Source organism: Mirounga leonina, unplaced genomic scaffold, assembly GCF_011800145.1.
Source record: "Mirounga leonina isolate KUSES-001 unplaced genomic scaffold, KU_Mleo_1.0 Mir_168, whole genome shotgun sequence".
Lineage (NCBI taxonomy): Eukaryota > Metazoa > Chordata > Mammalia > Carnivora > Phocidae > Mirounga > Mirounga leonina.
This window is the reverse complement of record NW_023270426.1, coordinates 40848404-40856778: the sequence shown is the minus strand read 5'-3', so window position 1 is coordinate 40856778 and position 8375 is coordinate 40848404. Positions and strand designations below refer to the sequence as shown.

Below are 8375 nucleotides of genomic sequence, written 5' to 3'. Positions count from 1 at the left end.
CAGAACTGACAGATAGTCTGTGTTTTTAAGCAGGTGAGATCCAGCAGCGTGAGTGACTTCTCCCCCACATCACAAGCCGCTCGATGGAGGCGGTGTTGTTGCTAGTCGGCCCGTTCACCACCCGTCTCCGCATCCCCTCCGCTCTCAGCTGTTTCCTGACTCCACAAATACACCACTAACATAAGCCGGGAGTGGGTGGAATCCCGTGCTGCTACGGAAGGTCCACTCAAGCTTGACACTTGAGACCTCCCTCATCGCTGGGCTCTTCCAGGCATGGGCACCACGGATTAGCTTCCAGGTGTGGACTCTGCCAAATGGGACTTGTCATTAGGGGTCACACACATTTAGAGCAGGGAGAGGAGGTAACAGGAAGAAACAGGCCTCCTGCTGTTCTCCTGACATTTATCCCGCGCCAGTGGGGTGCATGTTTATTTCAACGTAAAACAGCCGTGTCACATAAACACAGCCCGCAGTAAAGAAGAAAAACAAGAACCGAGTGACTAGGGGAGAAGGAAAATGATTACGATTGAAATATTTACCAGGTGAACAACACACACACACACACACACACACACACCAAACACACACCCCACCAAACACACCCAGAAAATTTGTTATTTTAGTTATGAAACATTGCATTGGCTAAGGTTCTGGTAATAAAAGATATGATTCACATAAATGACCGGGCTTCAGCTTTCTTAAGTGAAACTGGAGGGGCGAACGTGCTGTGTTGACAGCTTTACAGGTAGAAATATGCAAAAAGCGGCTGGTTTGGGGGTCTTGGCACATGTCAGCAAACTGAATCACGGCTCATGACTTGTCATGGGGGTGCCGACATCTCCATTCTCCGCTTGTGAAAAAGTCTGGGTGCCACTTAAACCTTAGCCAGGCCACCGGGAGCCAAGCAACAAGCTTCTAACAGCATTTTCTACCTACTATTCTGGATGCGAAGCGGACTGGTGTGGATCACTGTTGGCTTCCACGGGCACTCTCCCCTTCGGCGAGAAGCAGCCTGGACAGGCCAGGTGGGACAGTCACTCTTCCGGGTCCTGCCCGTCTTACCCCGTTCCTCACCCCGAGCACTTGTCAGTATCTTTGGCAGTGCTTGTGAAAACACTAACTGCTAAGACCCCCTCCTGTCCCCTGAGTTTATGATTCGGTACATCTGGAAGGCAGAGGGTGGGGAGGATTGGAAATCTGCATTTCTAACAAGTTCCCAAGTGATGCAGATGCTGCCGGTCCAGAGAGGAGGCTTGAAGAACTTTTATATGAGGGAAACGTGGGGGCTGGAGTCATCTACTCAAAATTTGGTTATATCTTCACTACTTAAGCCTGAACTGCCTTTGGTATCCAGGGAAAAACTGTTGATGCTGAAACAGACCCTCAGGCCTAGAGCTGACAGGAGGAGACCTGTTCCTTGAAGAGAAAGACAGAAATGTCTTGGACTTGGTCTCGGTGCCTATAATGTGGCCCATCACCTTGGAACATCAAGTCGCAAGGGGCCAGATTCTCCCATTGCCTGCAGAGACCAGCAGGGAAGCCACACATCATGAGACACTGAGCGGTTCCTTCCCCACGCTTCTTGCCTGAATGGCAAGATTTTATCAGGGACCCTTTCTCCTTACTCATAACCAGTGTTGCGCAAATCATTTAGAGAAAAAGATCAAGGGAGACTGTGGAATATAGTTGAATGAGAACAAAATATTCTTGTTCTTCTTGAATATTTCCCCATCCGCCTCCATGGCAGATTGCCAAAACTGCAGAACATTCAGTGAAACAATTTCATATTATGGATCCACATCACCACTGAATTTAACCTGCCACTCTAATTTATCTGAAACTTCATATTACGGATAAGAACCTCCACTTTTTTGCTCATTACCAGAAACATTAACTACTTTTTGTCATGGAAGAAAACTGGGATACATCACAAGAATTACTCCACAAGCCTAGAACTTCAAAGTCTCTTTGAGATGGGGCTATTTGCTTGCCAGCTCGGGGACTCACTCCCACATGCTAGCCTCGAAGTGTGTGTTTCATCAGAATGATAAATTACAACATATCATGGAGCTTTGAGTTTGAAAGAACAACAGTTAAATCCTGACATGCTAAGGGTTGGCTGGCCTGGGCTGACTCGGACTCCAGGTGCCAAGCCAGGCCCTACACGAACCGGCCATGGGCTCTTGCTCAGGTCACACAGTCCTTCGGGGCCCCACCTTTCTTATCTATGCCCTGACCATTCCCCTGACTGGCTGGAAGATCACTGTTTTGCAAGGCAGCGGGTTCCATTGTTGCTCAGCTTATTCCAAAGTCAAAAGGTTCTTCGGCAATTTGTGCCCAAGTGTGATGCTCTTTCTCGGCTGCTCACTCTCCCTAGTTGTGCCTTCCAGAAAAAACACAGAAAAGCCTCCTCCCTCTTCAGACAGCTTCCATGTCCCCCTTAAATCTTCTAGAGTTCCCATAACAGACTACCCAAAAATGTACTATAACTCTTGACAAATAGGAGATATTCAATAAATGTAAGTTAAATAAATGAGTAAGTGAATGGAGGGGTAAGTGCTTGAGTGAGCACAGATATTAGCCTTCCTGGGCTAAGTACAGTTGACTTTTGACAGTTACTACATTAACACCTGCAGTTTTAACTATTCATAATGACTCTAAAGGCCCACTCCTTATAGTAATTGGTCCTTTGGTTATGGCAAAAAAAAAAAAAAAAAGTCTGGATTAATGCTACCAGGTTGGTATGACATTTAAGTCATTTAAATCGCTTAGTTCATTTTGATTTATGAACACTACAACAAAAACTTATGATGTACTACATGCTGGCTAACTGAACATGAAAGAAAGAAAAAAGAAAGAAAGAAAGAAAGAAGAAAGAAAGAAAGAAAGAAAGAAAGAAAGAAAGAAAGAAAGAAAGAAAGAAAGAAAGAAAGAAAGAAAAAGAAATGACCGTTTAGCTCATGAGTGAGCCTAGCTGATACTCCAATATTCAAATCTCAATTTGACTTTTATTATGTGTGTGTGGTATAGCGCAAATGATATTCTATTGTGGTATCAGAAGTTCTGGGAACTTACAAGGATCTTAGGTCATATTCCTCTCAAATTATAAAGGTGAAAGATTTCCAAAAGGATTAACAAAGAATCCAGTCAATTGACAATTTCTCATTATCCGATGCCTATGACAACTGTGGAACTGAGCTCTCCTTCAACCTTCTTTTCTTAGCTGGGTCATACCATCAGATCACACAGGGATTTTCTTTTTTTAAAAGATTTATTTATTTGAGAGAGATTGAGCATGAGCAGGAAGGGCAGAGGGAGAGGGAGGGAATCTCAAGCGTGGACCCCAACATGGGGCTCGATCCCACAACCTTGAGATCACAACCTAAGCTGAAATCAAGAGTCAGGGGCTTGGGGCGCCTGGGTGGCTCAGTCGTTAAGCGTCTGCCTTCGGCTCGGGTCATGATCCTGGGATCCTGGGATTGAGCCCCGCATCAGGCTCCCTGCTCTGCAGAAAGCCTGCTTCTCCCTCTCCACTCTCCCTGCTTGTGTTCCCTCTCTCTGTCTCTCTCTCTGTCAAATAAATAAATAAAATCTTAAAAAAAAAAATTATAAAAAAAAGAGTCAGGGGCTTAACTGACTGAGCCACCCAGGTGCCCCAGGGATTTTTCATATGAACTGTTGTTGGCATGCAATCCCTTTTGCTTTGTATATGCCTACTACATTTCAAAAACGGAGACTCATCTGGGGCTCCTGGCTGGCTCAGTCGGTGGAGCATGTGACTCTTGATCTCAGGGTTGTGAGTTTGAGCCCCATGTTGGATGTAGAGGTTACCTTAAAAATAAAATCTTAAGGGGCGCCTGGGTGGCTCAATTGTTAAGCGTCTGCCTTCGGCTCAGGTCATGATCCCAGGGTCCTGGGATCGAGCCCCGCATCGGGCTCCCTGCTCGGCAGGGAGTCTGCTTCTCCCTCTCCCACTCCCCCTGCTTGTGTTCCCTCTCTCGCTGTGTCTCTCTCTGTCAAATAAATAAATAAATAATCTTTTAAAAAAATAAAAAATAAAAAATAAAATAAAATCTTAAAAAAAAAAAAGGAGACTCATCTGTCTAAAAGAAAGATGGGCTGACTATTCCATTGGCCTCAGAGGAAGATGGCACCTAGGTGGACGTTGCTTCTCAATTATGCGTGTCAGGAAACTTCACCATTTCAGAGCAGTCATGGCCGTTCGGGCTCTAAGGCCTGATTTAGATAAATCTAACTCCTGAAAGATTGATATATAACCTAAAATGCCGTTTTAAAATTTCTAGTAAGGTCTACAGTGCTATAGCGACGACAATACTTATGTCTAATATGAAAGTGATCCCTTGTAAAAACCCAGGGAAGCCTAATGAAAAGTTTGCTCAATTGAGCACAGATTCTAAACCAAGGGAACTGAATATTCTGGACGCATATAAAATATTCCTCCCTAGTACTTAAGTATGCATGTCAACTAAATACTGCCTTTCTCCCATGGTCTGGGTAAACATGACAAATCCTTGTTCTCCAATTTCTCTTTATCTAGCCTCTAAGCAGACTACCCACCTCCTATAAATTTATTCTTTCTCTAAACAGAAGAAAACACAATGGCTTAGGTTATAATTTTCTGAAGTTAAGATTCCAAGCTTGAAGATATTCTCCCAGCTATCATGATATTAGTAAAAGGCTCTCCAGTCCTACATCAGCTAAGCATTTGGAAACTCTCTCTTAAACGGATGACCGTTCGCTTATTTTAGTTTTCCAATTATTTAATAATTTGAATAGAAAATGCATGCACATGGTAAGATATTTCTTTTCAAAAGATAGTTTAAAAAGCATATAGTGAAAAGTTCTCTCCCTTCCTGATCTCCATCTCCACTGTTATCAGTCTCTTTCTTTTTCAAAGAAAATCCATACATTATCTTCTTTCATATTACATGAATGGTAGGATGCCAATTGCACTGTGTTGTTCCTTCTTATAGAATTACGTTATTCCTTCTAACAGCTGCAGAGAATTCTGTCACATGGATGTATCGTGTTCAAATAGTCCCAGTAACAACATACATTTAGATTCCAGTCTTTGCCATCACGAACAATGCTGCAATAAATAGGACTTTTATTAAATGTATTAAAATTTTAAAATATAAATTTATTTATTAAATAATGATGTTTAACATTTCACATTTCACACCTGTGCAAGTACATCTCTGGATATATTTCTAGATCTGAAATTACATTTTTACTATAATTAATATTGTCTTATATGTTCCCATAGCATTGATACAATTTATATTCCTACCAGCAATTTATGAGGGTGCCTATTCCCATATACTCACCATGAAGTGGAGCGAGCAAGTTCATTAGTCATCAACCGCTGTGTGACAAATTACCATAACACCTAATAGCTTAAAACCACACGCATTGTTTCACAGTTTCTGTGAGACAGAAATTTAAGAGGAGCACAACCTAGTGGTTCTGCCTCACTGCTCCTCACGACATTGTTGACCAATGCTACAGTCATCCCAAGGCTAAATGGGGCTGGGCGATCCAATTCCAGAGTGTCTCACTCAATGACTATGGACAGAAAGCCTCGGTTCCTTGCTGGCTGTTGGTTGGCAGGGACACTCAGGTTCTGCCATCTCCACTTCTCCCCAGGGCTCCTTGAGTGTCCTCATGACATACCAGTTGGCTTTCCCCAGAGCAAGAGATCCAAGAAAGAGAGCAAGTAGGAAACTGCCATGTCTTTCATGACCTAGTCTCAGAATTCTGTCACAAACCATCGTGTCTAGTATGTTTTGCTCATTACAAGTGAGTGACTAAGTCCAGCTGACGCTGGGCTTTCATTGGAGGGAGGAAAATTAAATTCCCTCTCTTGAAGAGGACGAGTATCAAAGAATTTGTGGTTATATTTTAAAACCAACAGAGTGAGTTATCAATCTTTTTTTTTTTTTTTTTTGCCAATCTGATAGGTGGAAATGGTATCTACTGTGGTGTTAATGTGCATTTACTTATTATGAGTGAGACAGTATTTTTAACAGCTTCACTGAAGTCTGATTGATATACAAAGGGCTGCACATATTTAATGTGTACAGTTTGAGGAATTTGGACAGATGCAGATACTCACCATCCTGTCACCATTGCATGTAATAGACACATCCAACATCTTCCAAAACAAAATTGACAAATCTTAGCTAGAATAATTAAGAAAAAAAGGGAAAAGGCTCAAATTAATAAAATCAGAAATGAAAGTGAAGACACTACAACTGATACCAGAGAAATAAAACGGATCCTCAGAGACCACTATGAACAGTTACATGCCAACACGTTGGACAACCTGGAGGAAATGGACATATTCCTGGATACACACAACCTATTCAAACTGAATCATGAAGAAATAGAAAATCTCAACACACTAATAACGAGTAAGGAGATTGATCAGTAATTAAAAACCTCCCAGCAAAGAGAAGCCCCGGACCAGACAGTCTCATTACTAAATTCTGACTTGTGTAAGAATCATTCATAAATTCTTTCTGCAAACTTTCTGTCCTGACCTTTGTTGAATTTTCACTGGGGTTTTGGTGTTTGGTGTTTGTCTATGTAATTATTTTTTCTGTTTGTTGATTTCCTTTGTGCTGGGAATTTTTTTTTATGGCATGCCCACATCTTTTATGGAATTAAATTGTTTAAATGTTTCTCATCTGGAATGTCTTAGAAAGACCTCCCCTCTGAGATTATTTTTTAAACCCACCATGCTTTTTTCTGTATGTTTATGACTTACTCCTTTTACATTCAAATTTTTGATTCATCTAAAATGTCTTTTGATATAAGGTGTCAGGGAGGATACCAAATTTTACTTATTATTTTTTTCAGAGGCTGACTACCTATTTTCACCAGTATCATTTATTGAATATGTGTTATTTTCTCTTTATATCACTTAGTGTCCTGCCAGGAAATCTGAAAGTACTCTAGAGATTTCAAGCAGAGGAAAACTTAAAGCAATGAATTAGTGACAAAGACATTGGACGGGCTAAAGAAGCAAGGCGAAAAAGGATATTTCTCTGTGGCCAAGAAGTCTCCAGGGCTCTGGGCTGGAAACCACCAGTTGATGCTCACTGTTGAAATGCTAGCCACAGTCGTTTCCGTTTTTGTAATCTCAATGCAAATCCTGAGCAGGAACCCAGAAACTTCAACTCTAATGATGCTGCTGAAACCACTACCACTCTCTCTAATACTGGTGAAGCCCAAATGGCCCCCCGTCGATGGGATTAACCGCAACCAGAAAAGGCACTAGAAGGATAAACATGGTCCCTTCCTTCACTTGCCTCTTAATCCCGACCAGCGTCACCCATTCGCAGAACTGAACCAAAGGAAGATGATGAGCCCGGAAATGTCAGGCATTGGCTTCCAGCCAGCACCTTTGTAACACATGAGGGCAGGGAAGGTTAAGAATGGAGCAGAGGGCTAACAACGAGCCCACCCACTGATTTGAAAAGCCACGTTTATCGCACAATAAACGTCTCCACACATGAGGGTCTATTTCTAAGACTTTCTATTTTTTTTTTCATTAGTCTAGTTAAGGTTCAGTGTCATACGGTTTTGAAGATTATGTTTCCATATCTGGTACAGACAGTCTCCTCTCATTGTTTTTTCCTTTTTAGAATTTTTTTTTTAAAGATTTTATTTATTTGACAGAGAGAGACACAGCGAGAGAGGGAACACAAGCAGGGGGAGTGGGAGAGGGAGAAGCAGACTTCCCGCTGAGCAGGGAACCCGATGTGGGGTTCGATCCCAGGACCCTGGGACCACAACCTGAGCCAAAGGCAGACGCTTAACGACTGAACCACCCAGGCGCCCCTCCTTTCTGGAATTTTCCTAGCTTTCCTGAATTGTTTGTTTTTCTGTATAAATTTTAGAATTAGCCTGCCTGGTTCCAAAAAACTCCAGTTTGTATTTTATTGAAAGCATATTACAATTTTAGCATACCTTAGGGAGAATCAATACCTTTATGGTGATAAAATTCCCTATCTATTCATTCAATACATGATTCATTTGCTCCAGTATCCTACTGTGATCTTCACTAGTATTGAAAGTTTTCTTTCTATACATCTTGCACATTTCTTTTTAAGTTTATTCATAAGTATTTTGCGTATTTTGTATTTGCTGTTGGCATCTCTTGTTCCGATCGATCATTGTTTGCACATGTGAAAGCTCTTGGTTTCCATATGTGATTGTTGTTCAGTTATCTTTGTTCAGAATTCCCTGATAATACCAGCATTTTAATGTGCTCTCCCTTCGATTTTTGAGGCAAATAGTTATGCTATCCGCTAATAACCATAATAACTGTAATTTCATGTCCTCTATTT

General features: G+C 41.7%; 1 long non-coding RNA gene across 1 annotated transcript in view; it reads right to left on the bottom strand.

Moving 5' to 3' along the window:
* Positions 1-4087: 4087 nt before the first annotated feature.
* LOC118016854 overlaps positions 4088-8375 on the bottom strand; it is a 151991-nt gene continuing 147703 nt past the window's right edge. Inside the window, exons 4-5 of the long non-coding RNA XR_004680941.1 lie at positions 6137-6203; positions 4088-5110 (exon numbers count right to left, since the gene is read on the bottom strand). This is a non-coding gene — a long non-coding RNA (uncharacterized LOC118016854). The remainder of the gene's footprint in view (positions 5111-6136; positions 6204-8375) is intronic.